This window comes from Cavia porcellus, unplaced genomic scaffold (genome assembly GCF_034190915.1).
Source record: "Cavia porcellus strain 051 isolate PalLab524CR breed Dunkin Hartley unplaced genomic scaffold, mCavPor4.1 scaffold_2, whole genome shotgun sequence".
Lineage (NCBI taxonomy): Eukaryota > Metazoa > Chordata > Mammalia > Rodentia > Caviidae > Cavia > Cavia porcellus.
The window spans coordinates 17,133,402-17,160,393 of record NW_026947485.1 but is presented as its reverse complement, the minus strand read 5'-3'; the positions used below and the strand labels follow the sequence as shown (position 1 = coordinate 17,160,393).

Here is a 26,992-nt window from a genome sequence, read left to right as displayed (position 1 = left end):
ACCCCGACTCCTTTTCTTCCTATTCTGGTACTTTCTCCTCTTCCGCTTGGCCTTAACCATTTTATCCTCTTCCCAGTTCCTTTCTGGAACAAGGTGAGTTCTTGGCTGAGGCACTTGGAACTTGCTGGTCACTATGACTGGCAAGCATTTCCACTTTGGTTTATAGCCAAAATATCCTCTTCTTCAAATGAGAGGACAGCTTGCCCTTACTGATTTATTTAGAACTAAAAAGTCTGTTCTCCTGTCTTCCATATTCTTTGTACTCACCTCTCTGCTTCAATTACTGAAGTTGTTGTGTATTGTATTTTTTCTATCTGGTTTAGTATCCAGAGTCCATAGCCTTTGATCCTAATATGCCGTAGATCCTCAAAAACAACAACAAAAAATTTCTAATTAATGGACACATGGCCATATTTGTGGGAAAATATGAATTCTTTTTGATCAAATAATTCTATTTTCAAAAATTGCCCCTTCAAACAATGAAATGATATGCAAATGCTTATTTGTAAGTATGTTTATTACAGATTCATTTATAAAAGCAAAATAGTGATAATTATCTAAATACATAATATAAAGGGTTTATAAAAATTTGGCACATCCATGTAATGAAATAATATATCTGGGAAAAATGAATGGATAAACATCATGTGGACTAATATCTAATCATGTGGTATAGAAATGTCTGAATGGAAAGAAATCATGTTGTCAAACAAGTTTTGTATTAAGATCCTAATTTTTTGAAGTATTATTAGATACCTGGTGATGAATTATAAATATACATCTAAGTTCACAGTAATTATCTCTACATAGTAAGAAGATAAAGAATTTTGATTTTGTTCGTTTGTTGTTGTGGGGGAAGTTTTCAAAGTTTTAGTGAAAGGAGTTGCTCACATAATGAGAATAAGGAAAGTGTCTGCAACCCATACTCATTTCTAAGAAGACCTTGCTTTCTTCCTCCAAACCACACCTTTTGAAAAGCACAGTGGAAGGTTAGGCGTTAAGATTGCTTTCATATTGCATTGTTCCTATCTCAGGCCTCCCTGAGCAAGAGCAAGACTGCGAAAGAAGTTTGGAACCTAATGAAGAATTTTTAAAACTATGGCTGCACAGGGAGCTATCATATCAGTTGTGATGTCTACGCTTTTAAAAAAAATCAACTGAAATTAGTCAAATATGTCCCCCTTCCCCCACCAGGCCCTAATCCCTAAGAGGTTCCAGAGTTTGTATTAAGCCTAGAAAAGACCAGATGTGTTTGCTTCTGACTCAGGTCCCCAGTGGCCGAGCTGAAACACGCTGCCTGCTACACTTATCTGTGGATAGCACAGACTTCTGAATTGTTTCTAGTCTAAGTCATATATTGCTAAAGTTTACCCAAGTTAGATCATTGATTACAGGCACAAAAATGGTAATAATGAAGAGCAAATGAATAAGAAAGATAAGGTTAACCCTTTCGCAAATTTGTCTCTTGATCCTTTTTACCAAATTTGTAATGGGCTTCATCACATTAATTTTCTTAATTATCTTATTTCTTCTAAGTTATGTCTTGTACTTCAAAAACAATTTAAAAATAGCAAAGCATAGTACATTAGTTTTAGTTTTTCATTTTTTGTAAGATAGTCTATTCTCAGACTGTGTTCAAAAGAGCCTTGAATAATTTCTTTTTTCTTTTCATTTAAAAATAAAATAAAGAAATTATAAGAAATAATTAATGTAGTAAGGGAAAATGCAAGAATTACAAACAATAGCTCACTAAATCAAGTTCAGTATACTTTTCCATATCCTAACGTTTCAGTTCAGTTTGCATTTTGTTGTTGTTGTTGTTGTTTGTTTGTTTTGTCTTTTTCATTTTTATCGGTACCAGGGATTGAACTCATGACTGCTTGCTTGCAAGGCAGGTGCTTATGCCACTGAGCTAAATCCCCAGCCCCTCAGTTTGCATTTTAATAGACAATCAATCCTTAATTTGAGCAGAACAAGCGATCTTTAATTTTCTAATAAATCATGATAATTAAGAAAAAGATTGCATGTATAGAATGCATTTCGTAAGAGCTCTAAAAATAAACACACCTGATATTTGGTAATACAGAAGTAATTTCTTACATGCTACAAGTTACCTTTTTATTATTCAGAAACTAAAGTCAAAAGACTTTAAGCAGGAATTACAGCTGTAAAATCCTCCTCTGCAAGGAAGACAATGAACTTTTGAAAAACAGAAGGAACAAAACCCTGCTGGAGGAGCTCCTGACACAGCAAGGAGGCTGGTTTTTTTTTAAGGTCTTTCTGGCTGTGCAGAGAAGGAGGAAAAATCAAAGACAGTCAATGCCCTGAGAATTACTTGGTCCACCTAGCACCACAGGAATTCATGAGGTGGGGGTGGGGAGAACAAGCAAGAGAGTTCATTTATTTTTAGTAAATTAATTATCTTTCCAAACATGGGGATAATAGAACACCAAGGAGCCAGTAGTTTCATTTTGGGTGACAAATATGATCTTGGACAGTTTCACCCGTTAGCTCTGTTCCTTTACCTGACAACTAATTTAAGGCAGGTGGCTGTCTGTGTATTTGTCTTATAGCTAAAAATGAGGGTGCCGAGATTTGCCTTTGCCCGTAGGACTTTTTCAAAGTACCAAAAGAAAATAAACATAGTATTTAACTTGGTGTTCCCACTCCTCCTCTAAAACTTAAAGCAAACAGGCTGGAACCCACAGCTGTGGGTGACTCAGACCAACAAAGGAGAAAGCTTCAAAAGCAGCTTCTCTTTCTCCTTTTCAGCTCCATCCGCAAATTGATGAGACTGCTTTCCCATTACCCAAAGCTTCTGCACTCTAAAGCCCTGACATAACCTTTGTGTGCTGAGGCCCCCACACAAAGAGGAGAAAAAGGTCACCCCGCACTGACAATCAAGAAAGCATCCAGAGGGGGGGACCCCATATAAATTAACCTAGGTACTTTCCACAACTATTACTGACTTATTTTTATCATTCCAGAACTTCAAATTGTGTCCTTTAATATGTTGATATTTATCAAGATGTATTATGTAATAAGATAGTATAGTAATATCTTAACTATATATTTGCAGCATCAGAGAGAAAAACCAATTACCAAAGCAGATTCTAAGATATTTCAATTATACAAAGTTACAAAATTCAGTGAGAAACAGCACAGAAGTGGAAATTCAAAGACTGAGTGATGCAGTTTAGCAATGCTCTGCTAATCAGTGCTGTCAAAGAAAGCATCACTTACAATACAATCATTTTCTCTCCTTAAATCTTAATGTAAAATTCCTGACATATTCTTAGCAAAATGATGATATCTAAATCTTAACTGAGTTAGATGGTTTCTTTCAAATTTCTCTAGGTGAATGCTTGTATAGTGACAACTACTGAATTTTTAAAAGTTACGTAAGCCTTAGCATGCTAAGAGATAAATGTATTGTAGCAAACATAAAATAGGTAAATTATCTTTCTTCTTTAGGGAGCAAAAATCTCTGATCATGGCAAGCAATCCATGAACTGGAAACCCTTTCTCAGTTCTGTTGCTGTGATTTTGAAATGTCGTATGAATCCTAAAGGACAGATAAAGTTCTAGTTTCTTTTGAACTGAGCTATAAAACCCATTCTTCTCAGGAAGACCTAACACTGTCTCTAAGAACAGGCTACCCAGGAAGTAGAATTTTCAAATGTTCCAGGAATTGAAATTTAATGAAAAAAAAGAAAGAAAAGAGTTATCATGTATGTCCTATTTTTTAAACATAAATATTTCAAACATAGGATAAAATGAATTCTAACCCATGCATATGTGAGACTACAGGTTTACCACCAGATGTGACTCTGGATTCTAAATGCAGTAACTGAACAGGGCTGCCATTGTATCGGACATAAAATGCAGATTGTCTTCTGATTTTGTTACCACTTTTCTTCTCTTCTAGTCATCAGTTTTCCATTACCTGCTGGACTATTGTGTTACTATTAATAACACACAGTTCTTTGTACAGAAAGATCATCCGCAAAACAAGCAGCCTTTCATCCAGCCATCACGAAATCTGTCTGTCGAATTAAATACATTCCTTCCTGAAATGCGAGAGTTTTATCATATTGGAAAAAGAGATAAAATATGGGTGAAGAAAAGGATAGTCATGATTTGAGGATTCCTTGAATATCAGCAGTATTTATTTCCCTCAGAGCCACTCAGGTTTGTTTTTTTCCTTTTATCATTTTAAATTCTGAAAATTATGAGCAATGACTGAGGAAAATTGGGGAGCAGAAGATAAAGAATTTGTCATTTTATTCTCAGATTTCAGGTAAAAAATATGAAGTGACCCATTATGTCCTTCTATAAGGATATTTGATATTTCCATAATCCGTAAAATTGAATTAAGTAAAATTAATTTATAATATTAGACCTCTGCGGTAGCAGAAACATATTAATCTTTACTTATTGAAAACATAATAAGCTATTGGCTTTCTATGTGGTGAGGCAAAAATACATTTTTTAATACATTCTTCAGGATAGCTCCTTGAGACTACTCAGGTCTGTAATCAGCTTTTCTTGCAGCAATATAAGGCATTATTTTCTGCTAAAGTGTTATTTGATTCCTAATTGTGGGTGTTTCTGTTGTTTTTCCCTAACTGGAAGGATGATCTTTTCAGAAACAAATTTTAAAACAAATACATACTGTAAAAGGAACTAATAATCATGTGATGAAGATAGCTAGTAGCTGTTGTTCAGGAAATTAAAATTTAGAATGCAAATAATTGCCTTTTGCAAACAGCAACTAAAATTTTAAACCACAAAAAAAGTATATTTGGTGACATGGGCCTTCAAATTTGTATTCATTTTAGAAATGAATATAATACTTTAATATACAATTTTTAAAAGCAGATCTCAATGACAAGGATAAAGTTCAGATTAAATATTATCTCCTTCAATTGCATTGTTCAATGCTATATTGGTAAATAATATTGAGGACCATTTCCACTTAGCATATTATTCAAGTGTGGTCTAGGAAACTCGAGGAGTCAGAGTTCCTGAAACAATTTTGAGGGAATGTATGAGGTCAAAACTATTTCAAATAATACTGACTTTTTTCTATTTTATTGTTGTTTTTATTGTTGTTCATGAATGCACAGTGAAATATTCGAGACTATATGACATAAGACTGAAGTTTATGAAGTGCTAAAGTAGATAAGAGAACCCAGTTGTCTTTTCTAAACTAGGCATGGCACTTCTAAGATTTGCAAAAAATGTTAATTAAGATGGCTGTGCCAGTTAATCTTAACTGTCAACTTGACTGAATTGAGAGTCCTGGGATAGGTGGCCAGATTGTAGAGGTGCTGTGCTCACCAGTGGATGAGTCCCCTGACTTTCATACCTAAATGGCTTTTAGGAGTGGAGCCCACTTGGAGGAGACGGGTCACTGTGGGTTTTTCCTTGTACTCTGCTTCTCGGCCTCCAGGAATGAACACCTTTGATCCACCATGATGATTTTGCCTTGGAATCAGCCCTCCATGGACTAAAATTCTGAAACTCAGAACAAAACTCAACCCTTCCTTCTTTTAAATTGTGTACATGTTTGATTTCAGCAAGGAAATCCTGACTAATACAGCCATTTTCCCATTAAATTTTGATAGAGAAAATATTATTGGCCTAAAATGTACTATTTATGCTAACATATAATAGGTTTATTTTTTTGTTATGATAAACTAAAAGAAATATTTGAGTGTTTGTCTCTGATTTATAATTTATTTGGTTGTCATGATACATCTCTGTAAACTTTAGAAACTGAAAAAGATTTCAAAGGTAGTTGTCAATCCTGTTTCCTTGGTACTTTTACCTAGAGTACCAGAGTGCAAGAGCTCAGTAAATACCTACTAATTGATCAATAAACAATGTTTCACTTGTTGAAGAAAGAGAAAAACAACATCGGCCTATGTGAGCTTGGCAATCATGGATACCTCCTTCGCTATCAATGTCATTACATCATATCAATTTCCCTCCCATCAGATATTTTCCTGTTAGTTTGGCAAACTATTTAGAAAAACGATACACTAAGCACTCCTGAAGATAATGATCTAAAAGTCATCATAGATAATATCTGGGTGTAAACTTGCATTTTTGTTTAATGAGTTTTCTCTGCTTTCTTCTAGGTTGTCACAGTGTAGTTAGTACAAACTTGCCTTGGCGATGGTAAATATCATTCCACCCAGTGTATTAAGATCAGCCTTGTTCCCACAAAAGAGGCCAGAAATCAGAACTGCTTTACAGCACTCCTACATACACCTGAGTCATTCTTCTCTTATACTGGATCTGACACATTCTCATTTGAATTAAACACATAAATTAAGATTTCTCGGTAGATCTAACATTTTCTTCAGCCAAACAGTGGATTTGTTCTCACAGCTTTCTTATGGATTTCTTCCTTTTTTGTAGTTACTAGTAGAAAGGTGATGAAATTTGACCATCAAGTTCCTCTGCAGCACAGACTTTGTCTCAAAAAATTAAATCGGATGAGGCATTCTGTCCTTGAATGCTGATTGGTAAGTAAAAGTAACAAAAAAATTTCCCATATTTGGACTGGTTAGTAATTACTCCATTCCATCTATTGTTTTTCTAAAAGGGAAAATTTTTACAGTTAGCTGAGTCTACAAAGTATGGCAAGTCAGAGTAGATGTTTTCGTGAGTTCATTCAATTCATCACAGCATGGGATGGCATTCACTCAGCTGAACCCAAAGCCAGCTGGAATACCCAAGCTGAGTTTTACCAAGTCCTGGGTGGTATGATAAATAGAAATAGCCTGAGCGTTAAGAAAGAAAAGTCTGTGTCTAATAATTGTCGATAAATGAGTTATTAGATGATATAATTTCAAATCCTATTGGGCACTGCAATAACACATGAAAATCTAATAAAAAGTAGACAAGTATTTTAACTAGTGCAGTGGTGCAACCCAATGATAACTTTAGTAATTTTAGATTAGGGCCAGTATTATCAAATCATTTTCCCTGGGCATAATGTGAGATGACTTTTTAAGAATACAGCAAAAAAAGAATCTGTCTGCCCAGTCAATGGAATTGTTAGCAGGAAGTGATGATAGACATTTGGCATAGCTTGCATTAAAAATATCTCCCAAAAGGATCATATGTTCAGATTTAGAACATTTAGAAGGTGATTAGATCATGGGAACACTAATCTCATCAATGGGTTAATCCATTAGTGAGTCCACAGTTTACTGTGCTGTTAGAACATGGGGGTGGCCTGAGGACACAGTCACGGGAGACGTAATTTGGAAGGGTATACTCCCGTCCTGAGATTCTTTCCTCCATCTTGAGCATTTTCATTTCTCTCTACTTCCTGGCTGCACGAGTTGAACAGTATTCTGCCATGTCCTTTTGCCATGATGTTTATGCCTTGGAGAAAAATAAACCTCTTTTTCTTAGAGTTATAGTTGACAGGCACTTTCTTCCAGCAGTGGAAAATTAATACACCACCAAAATTGTCAAAGCACTACTTAAGCTATTGTGATTCTTTGTGGTATTTATATGACCATTCAAATGAAAGTTACTAAGAGCATGGAAATTATTCTGCAATAATTATCTTTAATAATGTAATATTTATAAAGTCAAATCTCTTACATAGCATATTAAAATCGATTTATTAGCACTTCTAAACTACATCTAGATCTTTATCTATAGCTACCTCTAGAGATTAACTCTCAGTTCTAGAATTTATTCTTCCTCATACTAATGATCATTACTGTAAAATATTGGAACAGTTATCAGGACAGGCTACTGAATCAGAATGTTCAAGTAGTGTTAGCTCATTGTGTGAGCCCAGACTTTCTAGCACCTGCTGGAAGTATTTCCAAAGTATTGATTCCCCTGCACCCTAAGACAAGATGGTCCTCTTCATTGAGACTTGTATCCTAGCTACCCCAGCTAAAACCATCAAAGTTCACTTTTACATGTGTGGCATTGGACCTTGTCACCACATATTAAATGAGTAATGCAAGTCTTTTTCAGAGTAATCTATATATTATTGGCAAAGCTGCTTTTTATATATCCCTGTTCAGATTGTTTTAAAATTTGATTTTTATTGTAGGTCTAGAAGCAATGAATGATGGTTTTGATGGGTCTTGTAAATAGGAAATCATGTGAAGTATCTCTTTCAGAAAAGTACTATTGTGGAAAGCATCTGTTTCAGAAGGAATTGCAGAATCTACCTGCTGCTGTGGGGAAAGGATTTCTTTTGCGCACAACCTGGAAGGTTCTAAAAGAATGGTGAAGAATCTGAGATTTTCAAGCAAAATATCACTATCCATGACTCAGAATTTCCAGCCCTTCTCCATTAGGATTTTGTCTTTGACAGAATATATTTGAGAATGAGAATTTTATCTCCCTTAAGGATATATCTAAACTTTAAGCCTCATGCTCAGCAAGTCTGCTGTGTGGCCATATGAAATAAAAATTTCTTTTATAATGGCCATCTAGGGCCCTGGCCTCAGGACATAATTTGAAATTTGCACTTACCTGCTCCAAACATACTGCCTTCCTTTCAATAATGCCATTTTTAATGCCATTAAAAGCAATCAATCTACTTTATTCTTAAAATTGCCACTATCCTAGTTACTTTATTCCTACATGTTTTTTCCCTGGACTTTCATATCTTCCCAAATAACCATAGTAAAATTTTGAGGAAATTATGTCATTGTATGTCAGAAATCAAAATTGTACCACTATCACCAGGCTCCTTTTTTCTTTTAGATGAATAAGCAATCTATCTACAGATTTCTTACTAAGGACATACATTCCAGAATCATTCTATTTTTCTAAAATAGAATGCTTGAGGCAAGGTTCGAGAGCCAGTAACTTATGTGGAGGTGAAAGCCCATGAAAATAAAAAATAGGGACATGGGAAATCAAACAACGGGACATGTGTATGCCCCGGTTCCTGTTTTATGACACCTTGTCAGAGTCACCTGCTGAGTGACATGAACAATCTGTAGAAAGGAAGAGCAGTGGAATTATGCCATGGAAAGTTCCATCCATTGGAGAATGTGAAGGATACTTTATCTGCCAGTTTCCTCTCATCTCCTGTCTTTCACTAGTGAGCATTTTCCCAGCTGAATATTGCTCCATCACATATTTGAGTATCATTTGGCTTTTTTGGACCATCACCTAGAAGATAAATTCATGTCTGTCGCTGGGTGTATTACCCATGTCCAGAAGTGATGAGAACTACCACATACTCAACATTCCATTGGTCTCAGATGGCGACCTTTAGCCAGTAAGAAATTGGTGACCTCTAGTATGGTAACTGCAAAAGGGAAGACAGTATGTCACCGGAGGCTCCCAGAGACAGTTGAGCCAAGAAAAATTTAAAAGTAGATCATATGCACATATGCTTTTGAAATTTATAAGAGCAATGAGTTCAATACCAGAAAACTATAGCTCTGAGAGAAAGCTATGCTTGCTCCATATATGAGACCATTAATAAACCGAAGGTGAACCACGATTGATGACAATAATCAAATGCTCCATGAACCACCTGGAAAAGCTAAGCAGCAAAGGTCACGTTGTTTTACTTCCTGACCACTTTCATGGATTGTTGGAAAAGAGATATTTGCCCATCACTTGATGATAAAGACTGTATCATAAAGCAGTGAAGAAAGCACCGCATCAGGAAATACAGATAAAACCTCTTGGTTGGAATGAAGTTATTCAACATTTCTCCGTTTACCTCCAGATACCTTCCATATTTCAATCACTAAAGGGTAGATAGGAGAAAAAAGGTCTTCCTCAGGGACCACAAGAGTAGAAAACAGAGCTCAAAAATAATAAAAGCTGCTGGAAAATTTATGTTCAAAGATCATAGTAGTGTTTCTTACTGTTTATAAGTGTACAGAAAATCTAAAAATCTTAACAAAATATGGACTCTGGATTTGTGGTTGATGGTGTCTCATTGTAACAAGCCCTTGGGTGTTGTCAATAGAGCTGGTCTGCAGTTCATATGTTGTGATGTTACAAAATATCACATAGTGCTAATTACTAACAATGGTATCCTAAATTACAGGGGAAACCTGAAAGAGCTTTCATTACTTCCAGAACACAGAAGTGCTAATCGGTGGTGAGATAGCATCGCAAAATCTGATACTAGGATATGAATGAAGGTCAGAGGCAAATAGATTGTCAGAAGATGGAAAAACTGTCAGTGTTATTAAAAATAAAGTGAAAAAAGAATCAAGGTGAGGTTAAAAAAATAGTAAAAGCACTTGAGAAACAAGCCAAATCTTGGCACCAACATAATAAGCTTACCCCATAATAGGCCAACAAGTTCATAAAAAGTGCTCAGTATCATTAAATATCAGAAAAGTTCAGATAAAAGCCTCAGTGAGACACCATCTCATTAGGATATTAAGATGGCTATTGTTTTTAAAAGATAAGTGCTGTTGATGCTATGGAAGAATCAGCACCCTTGTACATTGTCGGGAGAAGTTAAAATTGTTTAGTCATTATGGAAAACTGTGTAATGGGTTCTCAAAATGTAAAAGCAGAAATACCGTAAGACTCTCCAGTGCTTTCTGTGTACATTTGTGTCTATTTCCAAAAGAATTCAGTCTCTCAAAGGGGCAGCTGCACACTCATGTTTATTGCATTAATTACAATAGCCAAACTAAATGTCAAATAATGCATGAATAGATTTCTTAATGTGGTAAATACATCCCTTGAGACATTACTTGGCCTTTAACAAGAGGGATCTGACAACACAGATTATCCTGAAGGACACCAGTCAGGCAAAGTATGCATGATTCCATTTATAGGAGACATTTAAAATAGTCACAGTCACAGAAATAGGGAGTAAAACAGTAGTTTTCAGGAACTAGAAGAGAGAAATACAGACTGGACTTTGACTTTTCAGCAGTGTTAGAGCCATTAAAACTTTGATAATTCTGACAGATAGACTAAGTACATTTTGTATGAGATAGACATGAGTTTTTGGGGGTTGAGGAATTGAAAGCTATTGTTTAGATGTAAAATACCCCTCAAACGTCTCACACATTTTGGGGTGCTACACACATCAGTGGATTTGCCCAGTCATCGAACGTGCTGTTTGGAAGGAGGGCCCTGGTTGGATGGGGTCACTGAGGGACTGACTTGTCCCTCCCCTCTCATTTTGTTTCCTGGATGCCAACAGATGAACACATCTTTCCCTGCCATGCCCCAAATGCCAACCTGTTTCTACCTTGGAGCCTGATGGCTCTGTAATGAACCTATGAGCCAAATTAAACCTTCTTTTGTTTAAGTTTTGAGCATCAGTGACAGAAAAGAGCCTAAGACAGCCACAAAATGCTATAACTTTCTCTAGTATCATTTTGTAGTCTCAGTTTATTACCATCTCTCTTACACGCGCGTGCACACACACACACACACACCAAGGTTTCTCTAGAAATGGGTTAATCTGCGTGACTTGTGATCTTCAGAGGACTCTCCGCAAAGAACATTCTCAGTGTGATCTATGGATGCATTGGAAATGTGGATTCTTGGAACACTAAACACAGTTGAACTAATGGGGTAAATGGGAGGTTTCTACTTACCATTCTCAAAATCCACCGTGTGTGCCCTTGTTAACTAAAGGCAACACAGTTCTTAAAATCAACTTAGAGATTTTTAAAAAACGAGCAATTTTGAGTCCTAACTATGGTTGCTTGTAGTATTTATATGGCAGAAGAGAGAAGAAGTGAAGATTAATAGTATAAAGGGGATGCAGTAGAGATGGAGTCATTCATTCCTTTGAAGTATGGACATGATTATACCTTTCTTTTTCAGAATTAAGAAACAGCTTGGTTTTAAGAAAGATTTCATTTCAGTCTCTTTTCTTCCAATCATTCTGAAAATAAAAATGAAAGAAGTATAGGCAATGTGCCCACAGAATTCCACACCTGTCACTCAGTCTCTAAAGAATGACAACATTTTTGCCAAATCAGTCTTCTTGATTTATAAAAGCAAGAAATCTAGTTCATATGAGCTTGTGCTTAAATTACCTTAGAATATTCAAGTTTTTACAGTTAAACATAAACTTTGATAGCAACACCCTCCCTCAGAGTAAAACTAATAGTTTCTGGTTTTGCTCAAATTACAAACAGTAAAACCCATCACATAGCAAAGAAATGAAAGAAGGGAGAATTAAAAACAAGAAAGTGTTGTTTAAATAAAGAGAACTAGCACTACTGTTGGCCCAGTAGTTAAAATCTGAGCCTAGTGGGTGGCATGACTTGGTCCATAGAATTGTAGCTCTCAGAATTTACTAGATTACACAGGTTTCAACAAGTACATTAGAGATTTGCAATATGGTGAGACACTTTTTGCTCACCATTTTCTAGAGTAAAATAGTGTAAGTGAGTGAACTACAGACCGAAATGAGGGATTTCCAAGTTTAATTCCACAACTTCCACAAGGTTGTTTTGTGATCTCAGCACACCTAACAAACACCTATAAAACTTCCTGGTTTCTGCCTCTTCACAGATGCAAGCACTGAGCTCACAAGCAAGGGGCATGCTAGTGGGCATTTCATAAACACTTGTCCAGATGACAATGGCTGTTATGAAAGACAGCTCATGGTTAAAAGGAAGGCAACTTATGAAGTGACTTGTAAGTTTTCAACACTATAGGAGGGTTACTTAGGAAAAGGAAGTAAATACCGCACTTTATAATAGGTCTTCAAGTATTCCATCATACTATATAGAATCACGTTATCTAGTATGTTACCAACCAAAAAAATGAACAAATTTTTCTGAATATCAGTTATATGACCTCCATTTATCCAGACCTTAACTTTTTAATTCACGTGATAATCAAGCAGATTTTATATTTAGAATGTTTTATAAATGTAATTACATTTTACATATCATCATAAATAATAGTAGTGGAAACAGTAATTACTGTTATGTATTGAATAAGCAGGGTACAGTTAAATGCAACTAAAGTTGGTCAGAAGACATCTTTACTTGAGTCTTTATATAATGAGCTGCAACCTAATTTTAATTGAAATTAACTGAAACCTGGCCTAGGAATTTGCTCTTTTAACAAACAGCAGAGTCTCAGTCCATTCCAACAGCTGAGTATCAGCCAGGTGCTAGTGGTCAACTGCTTCAAATCAGTCAAAAAAGTTATAAGCAATTATTTTGTCTCTGTCATTTACTTTCAGCTTCTGATCAAATGCCGCTTCACTATGATAAGAGCCAGAGCTCTAAGCATGCTCTCTGCCAAATTGAAGAATTGTTCCTGGCTCCATTAAACTGTGTTAGATTTAACTTGTCAGAGATTAGGCCTTTTAAGAGAAAAAAAAAAAAAAAAAAAAGACAAATGAACCAAACTAAGAAAATGGGAAAATAAAGTAAATTTTAAACAGATCTACACCATTGCCTTCATGAACCACTTTTTCTTTAAACAGCTTTATTAGGAAATGACTAATATACCATAGAATTTAATTTTTTTGGTTTTTTGTTGTCTGTTTGTTGGTACCAGGAATTGAACTCAGGACCTTGCACTTTCCACACAGGTACTCTGCCACTGAGCTATATCCCAGCCCAATTTACCCATTTAGAGTAGAGAAAAACAATACAGGCTCTGCAGAAAAGACATATAAGTAGTCCATGGCTCTCTAAGAGAGACACTTGATCTGCTACTAGTCTCCTTTCTCAGAACAAATTAAGTGCTCTACTAAGGGTAAGAATTAACTAGTGCTTATCTATTAGTATCTGTTCCTTTTCAGGAATTCTATTTCAAGGAAATAAATATGAAGTTTATTTTCACTCTCAATAGTAATGTTACCCAAATCGTTTTAACTTTTTGCTTTTAGAGGTTTTCATTTAGCCCCGTAATTAACAGCTGGAAGGCTGAGCATGTTTTAAGCCTTTAAGCAGTCGGGACATTAGAGAATCTCATGCGGAACTTTGGGGAAAGTAAAAATTCTGTTTCTGCTCCATTCTTTGTCTGGAAGAACAGTCAATACTAATGAAATTATTCTTTAGATTAACTTGATCACAGAAAGAGTTAAAAAGATTATCTTTTTTGTTGTTTTGATCAGAAACAGGTTAAATATCACTTGGTTTCTCTTATATGAGAAATGTAAAGTATAAATAATTTAAAGGGCAAATTAAAAGGTAATATGAAATGGCTTTGAGGAGATAGGAAGGGAATTTTGGGAGAAAGGGCAGACAAGAAGGGAAGAACAAAGGGGAAAGAGAAGCAAAAAAGATCAAGAGTATATAAATATGCATAAAACTCAGTCCCCCATTGTGAATGTATTCACTACATATCACAAACACATGCTAATAAAATTTTTGAAAAATATACCTCTTCTCTGGTGGAAACTCTTCCTGGAACTAGCATTACCTTTTTTTCCATAAGCAAAGACCAAACTAAAAAACAAAACGAATGGCCAGTGTCTAGAATGAACATAGATACAAAAGTCCTGAACAAATAGAATGCAACAAATCACTAAAAATATCATACACTCTTTTGCTGAAAAGCAGGTTTAGTGTTATTATTTGTTTCCTTTTTGATCTTATTAGTTTATGTTTTCTACTCTGAATAACTACTTTCAAGATAATGGTGCATAGTGTATTTACTATTTTCTATTCTCATTATTTTGATATGAGATCTTATTTTCTTTTATATTTTGAAGAGAATAAAACCAAAGGAAAGTAAATAAAATGAGGTCAGTCAAAACAAAAGGATGGACATAGTACATGACTTTAAATCAAAATACAAGGTGCTCAACAATAGTTACCATAATGTCTCTTGTTATCTTCAATAGAATTGCCCATATCATCAGGCATGATGAAACTAACATAAAAGTACAGAACAAAAGCCATGAAAATAAAACACTGGAGACATTATAGGCCTTAAAAGAAGATAAAAGTCAAACCACACTGTGTATCATAGTGAATTTATTGTCTTCAAAGTAGTTGCCTATGCCCTCAGACTTAATACTACCAAATAAAACAGATTCAGATAAAATCAGCCAAAACAAGACAGTGATCAAACAAAACAGATTAAAGTATAATCAGTTGAAATAAGACAGTGAAAGCAATAGAGGGCTTCAAATTAAGTTAATAGGAAATAAAAAATGGTTATAGTAGTATATCCTGCTATCTTTGGAATAGCTGTCCATGCCATCCAATCTAGTACAAATAGACAAACTGGAACAGAATATAACCAAACTAAACAGAACAATGAAAACCATGTGAGTTTCAAATCATGATACAAGATTAACAATGTTCACTGCCTTCCCTTTTTAGACAATTCTTCCCCTTTCACTTTCCCAGGGTGCATTGTATATTTTGTATCCCACTAAATCCTTTAGTTTTTAGATTAGGAAGGCAATCTGATATTTACCTAAGTGATTCTGAACCTTTTTACCCCTGAGAATGATCTCAAGTTGTATTCATTTACCTACAAAAGCCTCAAGATTTTCCTTCCTTATAGCTGAGTAGTCCTCCATTGCATAAAAATGTTATATCTTTCCAACCAATCTGCAGCTGAGGGGTGAGCTACCCCCACTTATTTCTGGTTTCCTGTCTCATAGAACATTATTTTCTCATCTTTGACTTTCAGTCTACAAATCCTTTTTCAGGTTAATAATATTTCTTATATAGAGCATCTTGATGGACTCTATCTCCTGATCCACTTTGGCTCTGTTTCTTTTAATTAGTGTATTGATACCATATATGTCATGGCCAATCTCTGTCTCATCTCTGTAATGCTATTTTTCTGCCATTGGTTGCCTACTTGCCCTTCATTCTACCATCTGCCCTATTCAATAAGCCCCCTCTGCCACTGTTCCTGAAACCATGATCTTTTTTCTCTGTGTCTCCAGAATGTCCTTCAATATTTTTTGTAGGGTTGGATTGGTGGTCATGAACTCCGCCTGTTCCTTTTTGTCACGGAAGCATCTTGTTTCTCCATTAATTTTGAGAGATAGTTTTATAGGGTACATCAATCTGGGTTGGAGGTTATTTTCTTTCAGGACTTGGAATACTTCACTCCAAGCTCTTCTTGATTTGTTGATTTGTGTCGAGAAGTCTGCCATGATTCTGATGGGTTTTCCTTTATAGGTGATCTGTTTCTTTTCTCTAATAGCTTTTAATATTCTGTTCTTGTGTTGAATTTCTGAGATATTGATTATTATATGTCTGAGTGTAGATCTGTTTGGTTTGTAGCTGGCTGGAGTTCTGTATGCCTTATCTATCTAAATATCATCTTCTTTTACTATGCTTGGGAAGTTTTCTTTAATTTTTTCTGTAAATAGCCTTTGTATTTCATTTGTGTTTACTCCTGCTTCTTCACTCACATTTTTATTCTAAGTTATTGATCCTCTTGTCATCTTCTAGCTTTTGTATTGTTACTTCCTCGTTCCTTGTTATTTTTTAAGAGATTTTTCTTTTCATGATCGCAAGTTGCAAACCCGCCGTCAAGGTTTGATAGTCTTATCTTTAGTTTCTTTCAAGCAGTTTTGCCAGCTTTCAATGGAGTTTTTAATTTCCTGATAATCTCTTTGAATCTGTTTCAGGTATTCTAAACTTTTTTATATTCTTTATCAAAGGTTTCCCTCCTTTTTCTATGCTCTTCTATTTTTCCATCTGTGTCTTCTTGAAAGGTGCTTAGCATTTCTTTTATTATTTTTCTTATATCTTCCTTTACTTGTATTAATATTTGTTTTAAGTCCTTTTATAGTTTCACGAAGTTGTTTCTTTATGTCAGCTCCTGTTGCTTCAAAAACTGCAGGTGTGCAACTCTCAATCTCTTTTGTGTTTACCTCTTCTGGGCAGTACTGCTTGGGTTGGAGGCCAGAAACTGCCTTTTGTTTCTTCCTCTTGTCCTGTTCCTGGTTTCTTCCAGACAAGTGGGTAGTGGGTTCCCAGCACTTCCTGTATTGGTTATAATTACTCTGAAGCATGCTGGCTAGGGCTTGCTGCCCTCCCCAGTCTGCTGGTAACTACTGGAGTACATGCAAGGGTGGGGCAGGTTGGCCCTCCCTGCTGAGCTGGTTAACCACTGGGAGTCTTCATCACATTAATGTGTGCCATGCAGGTGGGATTGGTTAGGGATAGCTTTAGGGAAACCTTGGCCTTGGTTATTGGATTGCGCGTGGGGGTGGGACTCAGTCCAAGCAATTTTCACCAATCTTCTCTGGTTTAGGAGTTGCTGAATGAAGCTGGCTGCAGTCCTTGTTCTGGGCTTATCCTGCCCAACTGCAAAATGGTGCCTGGCCAATGCCCACTCCCACAGGAGGATTGAGTCCCCCATACTCACCATGAGTCAATGCAGCTCTCCAGTCTGCTGCTTCCCTCTGCCATCACATCTTCCTGCTGAAGCCTGTGGGCTTCCCGACCCCCAGCTTCACTATGACACTGCATCTCCAATTCCAGTGGTGCCTCTCGCGTAGTGGGACCCACTCTGGTGAAAGTGCCTCTGGCTACCGCCTTCTGTTTTTTCCTTTTCTCTTTTCTTTTCTTTCTTTTTTTTTTCACTTTAGTTTCTTCCTGGGTTGAGGGGGTCTATTTCTTTCCTTCTGTTCTTCTATATTCCAGCATCTGGGCTATTTCTCTCAAAGAGGTTTTTTACTTTGTTGCTTACTGTTCTGCCATCTTCCCAGAATCAAGATTTTATTTTCTTTTTTCATAAAATAAAATATACATCAATATACATAATGACTGATTAATCATCATCCTAAGAATACAAGGATGGTTCACCATATGCAAATAAATAAATGCAATACATCACATAAACAAAAACTACAATCTCATAATCGTCTCAATAGGTACAGACAAATCCAACCCTATTTATGATATTTTAAAAAATCTTGAAGAGAATGGATATAATAGAAGGTCTTAACCTCACTTTCATAAAAAGCCATTTATTTACAAACCTACTGGTAACATCATATTATATGGAGAAAAGCCAAAAGCTTCCCCTATAGAATCAGGAATAAAACAAGGATTTCCATTATCAGTACTTCTGTTCATTGACATTAGCCAGAGCAGTCAGACAAGAGAAAGAAATAAAATAGAGGTATAAGATGTCATACTATCCTTATTCACAGATGACAAGATTCTTTACACAGAAGACACAAACATTCCACCAAATACTCTTAGAACTAATAATCAAATTCAAAATTGAAGAAGCATATAAATTCAACACAAAAAAATCAATAGCATTCCTGTACCCAATAATAAATGCACCAAGAAAGAAATTAAGAAAACAATACATTAACCTCAGGAAAATTAAATTCTTAGGAATTACCTAACAAAGGAAGCAAGAGATGTTCATAATGAAAAATACAGTACTCTTAAGAAGAGGTCAAAGAGACATTAGTAAATAAAAAGGTGTCTCCTGTTAAACAGAATAAATACTGTCCAAATGGTCATCCTATGAAAAATAATATATAAATTTAATGTAATTCCAATCATAATACCAACACCATTCTTCACAGAACTTTAAAAATCCTAAAGCTTATATGGAACCAGAAGAGACTTGAAACAGTCAAAGTAATCATGGGCAACAAGAGTAAAGCAGGAGACCCCACAATCCTAAGTTTCAAACACCATGGTTCTGGCACAATAAAAGATGCAGGAACAACCTAGGCAACCTTAGCCTTCTGATCTTTGAAAATGGCCCAAAATCATACACTGGAGGATACTCTTTAACAAATGGTGCTGAGAAAAGTGATTACACAGGTACAGAAGATTGACTCTAGACCCATACCTATCCCCACATGTACTAACACAAAATCACACCAAATCAAAGATGTAATTATTAAAACAGAATCATTTAACTTACCAAAAAGTAAAGTAAATAAAACTCTTGAAGTCATAAGCATAAGTAAAGACATTCTAAACAGAACCTAAATTGAACAAGAAATAACATCAAGGATCACCAACCAGATTATATAAAAATAAAAGGTTTTGCATAACAAAGGAAACAATCACAAGACAATTTATAGGATGGGAAATAATTTTTGTCAAGGATTGTTTCAAAAAAAGACTAATATCTAGAATACACATAAAGAGCTCAAAAATCATACTTTCAAAAATAAAAGAATCAATAAATGGACAACCAAAATGAACAGATACTTTTCTGAAGAAGTACAATAAGTACATGGAGCAAAATATTCTATAACTCTATCCTTTAGAGAAATACAAATTAAAACAACATTGAAATTCCATCTTACTCCAGCAAAAAATAGGTATCATCAAGAAATTAAATAATAACGAATGTTAGGGAATTTGGTGGGGAGAAGGATGACTTGCTGCAGTTTTGAGAAAGTAACCCTTATGGAAATCGGCAGGGAGATATCTCAAGACTAAAATTATAAATTTAATTCAACCCACTACTCCCCTTTTAGGTGTCTTCCTGAAAGCATTAAAAACATCATATTAGAGTGTTACATGCATGAGCATGTTTTAGCAGCACAGTTCATAATAACTAAATCTTGGAAGTGACCTGTATATCCATTAACAGATGAATGGACAAAGAAAATCTGATGTTTCCACATCAGAACCACTCTGCCACAATATGAAAGACGTTGAGTCATTTGGAAAAAAAAATGAGGATGTACCTTGAAACCCTAAATGCTAAATTAAATGCATAATATACTCAAGCTTAAACATTACATGGCTTTTCTTATATGAGAAACCCAAAGCACAAATAATTTAAAAGCAAAATAAGGATAACAACTAGGAAGAAGATCTAGAGCTACAGTAGGGGGGAAGAAATGGGCAGAAAAAAGCAAATGAAAAGAATTAAGATGCATTATATATAGCTGCCAACCCTCACAATGAATGTGATTATTATATTAAAGAAAAATATTAAAATAAACTATCATAATTAAAGATACATATGTAGGAAGTAGTTTTAGCAAGTTTTGAAGATTAGAGGTAAGGATTGAGAGAAAGGCTGTATTTTAGAATGACTCACTCAACTGACTGTTTTTATCTTCCACAACTGAGTGGCTGTACACATGCAAAAGATTTCATCTAGATCCACATTTATCATGTACCAAAATAAAATCACAATTAATTTCTTAGGAATTCACCTAGCCAAGAAAACAAAAGGTATCTTTAATGAAAAATACAAGGTCCTCAAGAACAAAGTTAAAGAGGACATCAGAAAATACAAATCCAGTGATACATAAATACGGGGTGTAGAGGAGAGTTGTAGAAGGAAATGAAAGACCAGCTAGCTGCAAACCTGAATTTGAATTGTTTATGGAACATTTAGGCAGAGACACATGGAACGGGTTGGCTGATCTCTCTCAGGAGAGATCTTGATGACAGCTGTAAGTTTGCAATCAAAGGCTGAGCTGCAGTAATGGAAACTATGGGTATGAATGACAGCACCCAGAGACAAAATAAGCACAAGGTTTTGTAGGAGCAAGTACAACATCACAAGACTGTGATAACATAGAAGATGAAATGTTTTACTACTGTGAACAGGTAACTATGGTTGAAATTGGAAGCTTTGGAACCTGAGCTTTAGGCTCCATAGCTAACTTCCACTTTGTGCACTTGAGCCAAAAAATTAATCATATTTTCTTTCAGTTTTTGTTCAGGTTTACTTACTCATTATTCCATGAATAAATAGAAGACGATAAAAATCAAAGTTAACATTAGAAGAAACAGCACTAAACAAGTAGAGAAGTAAAATTTCCATGATAGTTCTAGAAGAAGATGGTAAATGTACAGATAAATTTATCTGGAAGTTTCTACCTTCTCTGTGAAATAAGCACTAAAGTAAATTAAAATAAAGAACAGGCCCAAAGAATATTGAGCAAACAAATCCACTTTGGCTTCCTAAGTGGCCTAAACATGGGGGGATTTGCAAAGATAAGTGGAGTTTAACTGGAGCTTTTCTCCTAAATGCCCATATTATTTAAAAAAAAAAAAGACTATAAGCTCTACCAATCAAAAGCAGCCAAAACACTTATAATTATGTAACTAGACATCCCCCAGAACATACGAGGGAGAGGAACTGTGTGACTGTAATGAAGCAAGCATTCTTTGCGCTTTACTGGTGTGTTCCTTACATAATGCCTTTCTTTGCATTCCCACTTCTGGTTTGGGACTGCCCAGTGAATGAATCACTGTTTGCTCAAACAAACTCTTTAAAAATGTATTGTGCCTCCAATTTACCTTTTTAATAAAAGCATAATTGTGCGATTTGACAATAAAGGAAACAGGGGATAGAGTTTGAAGAAAGTAGAGTTTGATTAAGTTGCTTCAAACAACTGCAGAGCCAATCAACCAGGAAACACTGGACGTAATTTGAGAGCCCAGTTGAATTTGGAGAACACACCTTATCATTCATCTTCTCTGAAGAATAAGTGCTCACTCCACTTTGAAACAGGCAGTCAGTGTTAACTTGCAAGAGCGGTTGCAGGACAGTGTGGGGACTGGCAACTATGGTAGAAAGTGCGAGCTTCAGAACCTGAGCTTTGGGCTCCACAGCTAACTTTCAGTTGTGTGACATTCAGCATAAAATGTAACCATATTTTCTTTTGGTTTGTGTTCATGTGTATAATGGAGGCAACACAAAACCCACCTTACAGAGTTGTGAGGAATAAACTGAACACAACATGCAGAGTGACTTAGAACAGTATAGACACGTGTCAAGTGCTCTAACCTGTTAACTCTATTAGATAGAGCATTAGGCTTCATATTATTTTTAGTATGAAGTTATTAACACTATTTAGAAAGAAACAGCAAAAGAAAAAGGAGAGAGGGAGGGAGAGAGGGAGAGAGATTAAATTAAATGCAAATAATGCCTGAATCGCTAAGTTTGACAGAAAGATTGGAACTTATGGTCAGAACCTCAGATGATGAGATCGATTTTACCAAAAGTAAAGGCTTTCCAGATGTTGGTGAACTCCAAGGTGTGGCCATGGGAGAAGGTTGCTGAAAAGACAAATGGAAAGATCTATTGAAAACACAGTAATAAGTATTGTAATAAGTATTGGGTGACACACCTACCCAAGATTCTGCAGTGATTGAAGGAAGTATTTGCAGCTGTGCACACTTAGCTAAAGAGAACCACAAACATGCTGTTTAGAAAAAGGCAAATTGGGTGTTTTATTTAATACTTACAATATCAATGCTAAAATTTATTGTGATTTTAATAATTCATACAACCATACACTCGGGATAATGTGTTTTACCACAGAAGTACTTCATGTATATTGTAAACATTCTAAATTTTTAATTAATCTATTCTTCTATTTGGCCAATTAAGAATGCTTTTAAATCCTTGAGAGCTGCATCTCCAGTTTTGCCTAATAATTTATTTCCATGCTTTGCTTTTATGGTCAGGAATTTCTTCTGTATACTTTATTAGTCACACCAGTTTCCTGACTGTTCATTACAGGCCAGCATTATTCCACATGCCAGATACACAGTACAGAGCAGAACAAATCAGAGTGTTGTTCTTTAGAATTTGGGTTCTAGTAGGAGAAACAGACATAATCATGGTCACAAAAATGTATAGAACAGTTTAGAAGGTAATAAATGCTAGAAAAAAGGGAGTACGGAGTGGAGGAAGAACACAGGCAAAGGGGGGTAGATAAATATAGTTTTGTTTGGTTTTTTTATGTATTGAGGATCGAACTCACGATCTCGTGTTTGCCAGGTAGACACAGATGCCACTGAGCTAAATCCCCAGCCTGATAAATAGAGTTTTAAAGTGGCATGGTATTTAAGAAGGTGCCGTTTCACAGCTTGAGTCTTGTAATATTCTGATAAAGACTCTAATTTGATGTTCTTGCACGTCACTGGTAAAATTTTATTAGCATATCACATTATCAATTTCTGCTTGGGGAATGATATCTGCATTTATAAAAATCCTCATTTTTATTTTTGGCATATTTATTATTTCTTACATTCATTATTTTACTTTGGGTAGTCTTGTTATAGCAAGTACATGGAAATAAAGAATGCTGATTCAATTACCTTGATCAGCTAGGAGTACCTTATACACACCCCTTTATATGTGGGATAACTCAAACTTCGTTTTTTTTCATTTGCTAATTTATTGAAATCCCTTAAAAAATGATCCTTAAATTTTCAAGATAAATAGTATCCTGAATCACTTGACGTAAACTTCAACTAAAACCGCATTATTTAAAAGATACAGACTCTCAACTTTGCTGATGGTAGAACTGATAATTTTATGCAATTTCCAGTAACTGTCGACATATATATGAAATATTCAGTACAAATCAAACATCATCTTGCTTAATTTTGCTTGTTTTTCTGCTTTCATTTTGTTTTCTCAATCACAAGTTAACCAGACTTTTTTAGAAATTGAAAGTTATTATGTTGTACAGTAAAAAAAGTTATAGAATTTTTAACCAAAAGAAAATAATGTGGTTTTAACAATTCAAATGTTGACACAAAACATATGTATATGTTTATTAGTTTAAATAATTGTCATAAAATGTTAACTGCATACTTCCCAGATATAAATCTAATTTTTAGCTAATTTAGAAAATCATCAGAAATAAATAGTCTTCCTAATATCATTATTTTATTCTGCTTTTCTTTTTAATCATAGTTCTTTTGTTTTGGTCCCTGTGAGTTCAAATATGCAAGAATTCTTTTTTCTTTAAAAAAAGAAAAGACCACGGCACCCACAATGCTCTGCTGCATGTTCTCTTCACTTCCATTTCAAACATCCTACGTTTACTTGTGTAATAAATACCTTAACACAGAATATGTATACTGTAAAAAATCACACTGGGCAATTTAATGCACAATAAACTGGTAACTGTTCCACTTCACAAACCCAAATTCTATCCAAAGCAAAAGCACACTTAAAAATTTCATTAACATATCAAGTTGAAATTGAATACTTCAGAAGATAGACGTGACTTTTATTTTCTAAAGTTGAAAGTGCATCATACTCTTTTGCATTTTAGCTTCCTACATACATCCCTTACTCAGTTGTAAAAAGAAATGCATTTTAACATCCCTTGAAATATAGAAATAACAATGATTACCCACAAAATGCTATTTAAATTGTGATACAGCTATAAATGAAAAAAATACAGTTTTTGAAGTAGAGAAGATATTTTTGTGCATTTTAAAGTTTTCTGTGACATAATCAAAATCTCTTCAGCAACATTTGATGTCACTTATTTTTACTATGGTTTTGTTTTTGAATTCAAAAACTTAGAAAGAATACGACCTTTATTCTCCCAAAAAACTAGGATTTGTCCCTGTAGGTGTTACCCTGAATATTTGAAGTCAAGTTTAATTTAAGATGAAATTGGATCTCTTGTCTACTATTATACTTTGTTCCACTTTTCTGACTGTTCCTGAAAAACATGGATAATTATATTGAGCACTTAAACTTTTCCAAATGCACTTGTAAATAATTAAGCAAATTCCTATTAAAATGCTAGCTTTTTTAATTTAGTTTTTAATTTAATTTTTTAATTTAATTTATGAATTAATTTGGAGGGATTTGACATGCACTATTTCAGTGAATGTACAATATCCTTCCTAAAATGTGCCTGTCAATATTGTGTATCAGGTCTTACAATATCCTTCCTAAAATGTGCTAGTATATGATATTAGGTAAGACAAATTCAAATTTTCATGAGCATATTATTATTAAACAAGAACTAATATTTAACATGCTTATTTTAGAACACAAATGAACAGAGAGGCTCAAAATAAATAAATAGCAAAAGCAGATATTTTTTATTAACGATGATTAGCACATTTAAATTTTTTATTAGATTTTTTTCTTCTACATCTTTGGATCATGACAAGCTTACAGGTGATTAAAAATTTGAGGATATTTTTGCATATGAACTTTTACCAGCTTGGATTTCCCTTTCTTGACATGTATGATTGACTTTGACTGTTGAAATACAGGCTTCTATAATTACTCATGCTAAGTTACACATTATTGTGTGTATAAGGTTTTCTTTCTTGCCAAGATATAGTCAATCATCCAACAATTATGTTGTCAGTCGGAATCCTACCTTTGTCCTTTTTGAAATTATGTGCTGGATGTTAAGAATATACACATCTGGAAATATTTGGAACCCACATCTCAGCAGAGATGAGAACAGCGCATGAAATGTATGGCCTTTTCTTTTGATTATTATAGTACATGGCTCATTTGCATTTTATGAAATAGCTACCTAGTTAAGAAGGACAAACAAATGAATTGCCAGACAATTATTTAAGAAAAACACAGGAAAGAACAATGGAGTTAACCATGATTCTGAAATGACAGACTTTATAACAGTCTTCAGGATCTAAGAGCCATAACTTCTAAGAATAAAAGGGATCAAGATGTAATAGGTATGTCCAATTCCCTGGGATAAATATATTCATTGTGTATTACAAACCTATACTAATGTACTTTGAGAGAGAGAGAGAGAGACAGACAGACAGACAGACAGACAGTTGCAATTTAAATGCCCACTTTGTGGGGGCAAAGACAGCACTGTTCTCCACCAGCCACTGTGACATGTTACAAACTGACACTTAGTAAGGCTGAGCTGCAGTTGTGGTCTCCCAGGTAAACAGCAGAACCTTAGGGAGGTCAGAGGCGATCAGTTGTTTCAATCCAAGCCTGACTGTGACCACAAATTGCTCTTCTTGAAGCAAGCACTTTGCTCTTGGCCATCACACGATGGAAATTAGATAATTAAAGATGCAGGTTGCTCAAATAATAAAAATAGCATTCTAAATCAGATTTATATTCAGCTCAATTAAATAAAAAGCAGGCATTTATGTCACCCAAAGCTTCGTCCTAGAAATACTGCTGCAATTTTCCATGTTGCAGGTCTAACACGAGCATTCCAACATCTTAATAAACTTATAACTAGACACTCTCATGGTCTCTCCTATAAATGTGATTTAAAATGTTTATAAAAGAATTTTAAAGAAGACTCATACTGGCTATTGCTGCTTAGCATAAGCACTAATGAACAACAATGGCAATTCAAGCCAAAAGATCAAAAACTAATTGCATGGCACTGTCATGCTGCAGGAAGATGCTAAAGATGCTACAAAATATGACTATCGAAGCCAGCAGCAATTGTTTGGGTGGATTTTAAGCTAATAAGCCAAACCATTACTCAGCTTCATTAATTCCAGTCATTAATTTAAATTTGCTATTCTTTTGTGTCTTGCTTAGATTTTTTACAGAACTTCTCTTTGAAAATAGATTAGACCCAGCCTAATAAATTGTGAAAGAGAAAAGAATCCATAACCCACAGCATAAGCACTATCTATAAAATTAACTCAGTTTTTAGGAATGAGATAAATATCAAGAGATTAATCAGCTTAAAGTTAATATAAAACTAATTAAAAAGAAGTTTCATAAAACTTACTTTGATTGACAGAAACCAAAATATATATCATTCTTTATAAGTTTTCACTAAGGAATGCTTCACAAGATAAAAATGTAGTAAATTTTCATTAATTCTTCTTAAATAGCACTTCCTAAAATAGTACCTAGGAAAGTTTTCAAAATATTCTATGAATATTTTATCACTTTTATGGTACCATTTTCCAATGTCAAATGTGAATTTCAGAAATAATGATTATTAAATTTGATTTTTATATACAATACAAAACTAGCAAACAAAAAATGCCTCAATTTGATTTTATCATGCAGCAATTAAACACAATGATTCAGAGTTCATACTTCTAAACTGTACATCTTTTTTATCATTTTCAAAAGAATTGCACATGTATTTAATTTTTTTTTAAATGCCCAATGCACATTAAGCCACTTGGGGTTATAATTTCCAAAATTTTGACTCTCAAGCATGTTCAACCAATGACCTGCAGCCCTACATAGCCAGCAATATGGCTCCACAAGATGGTAAATTTTTGACATTTTTTTGTGATTTGTAGCCATATTTACACAACTTCACTGCACAGTGCTCCAACCTGGACTGCTTGGCGACAATGGACTG

General features: G+C 34.8%; 1 pseudogene; it reads right to left on the bottom strand.

Moving 5' to 3' along the window:
- Positions 1 to 21,867: 21,867 nt before the first annotated feature.
- LOC100716165 (NF-kappa-B-activating protein-like) overlaps positions 21,868 to 26,992 on the bottom strand; it is a 55,498-nt pseudogene continuing 50,373 nt past the window's right edge.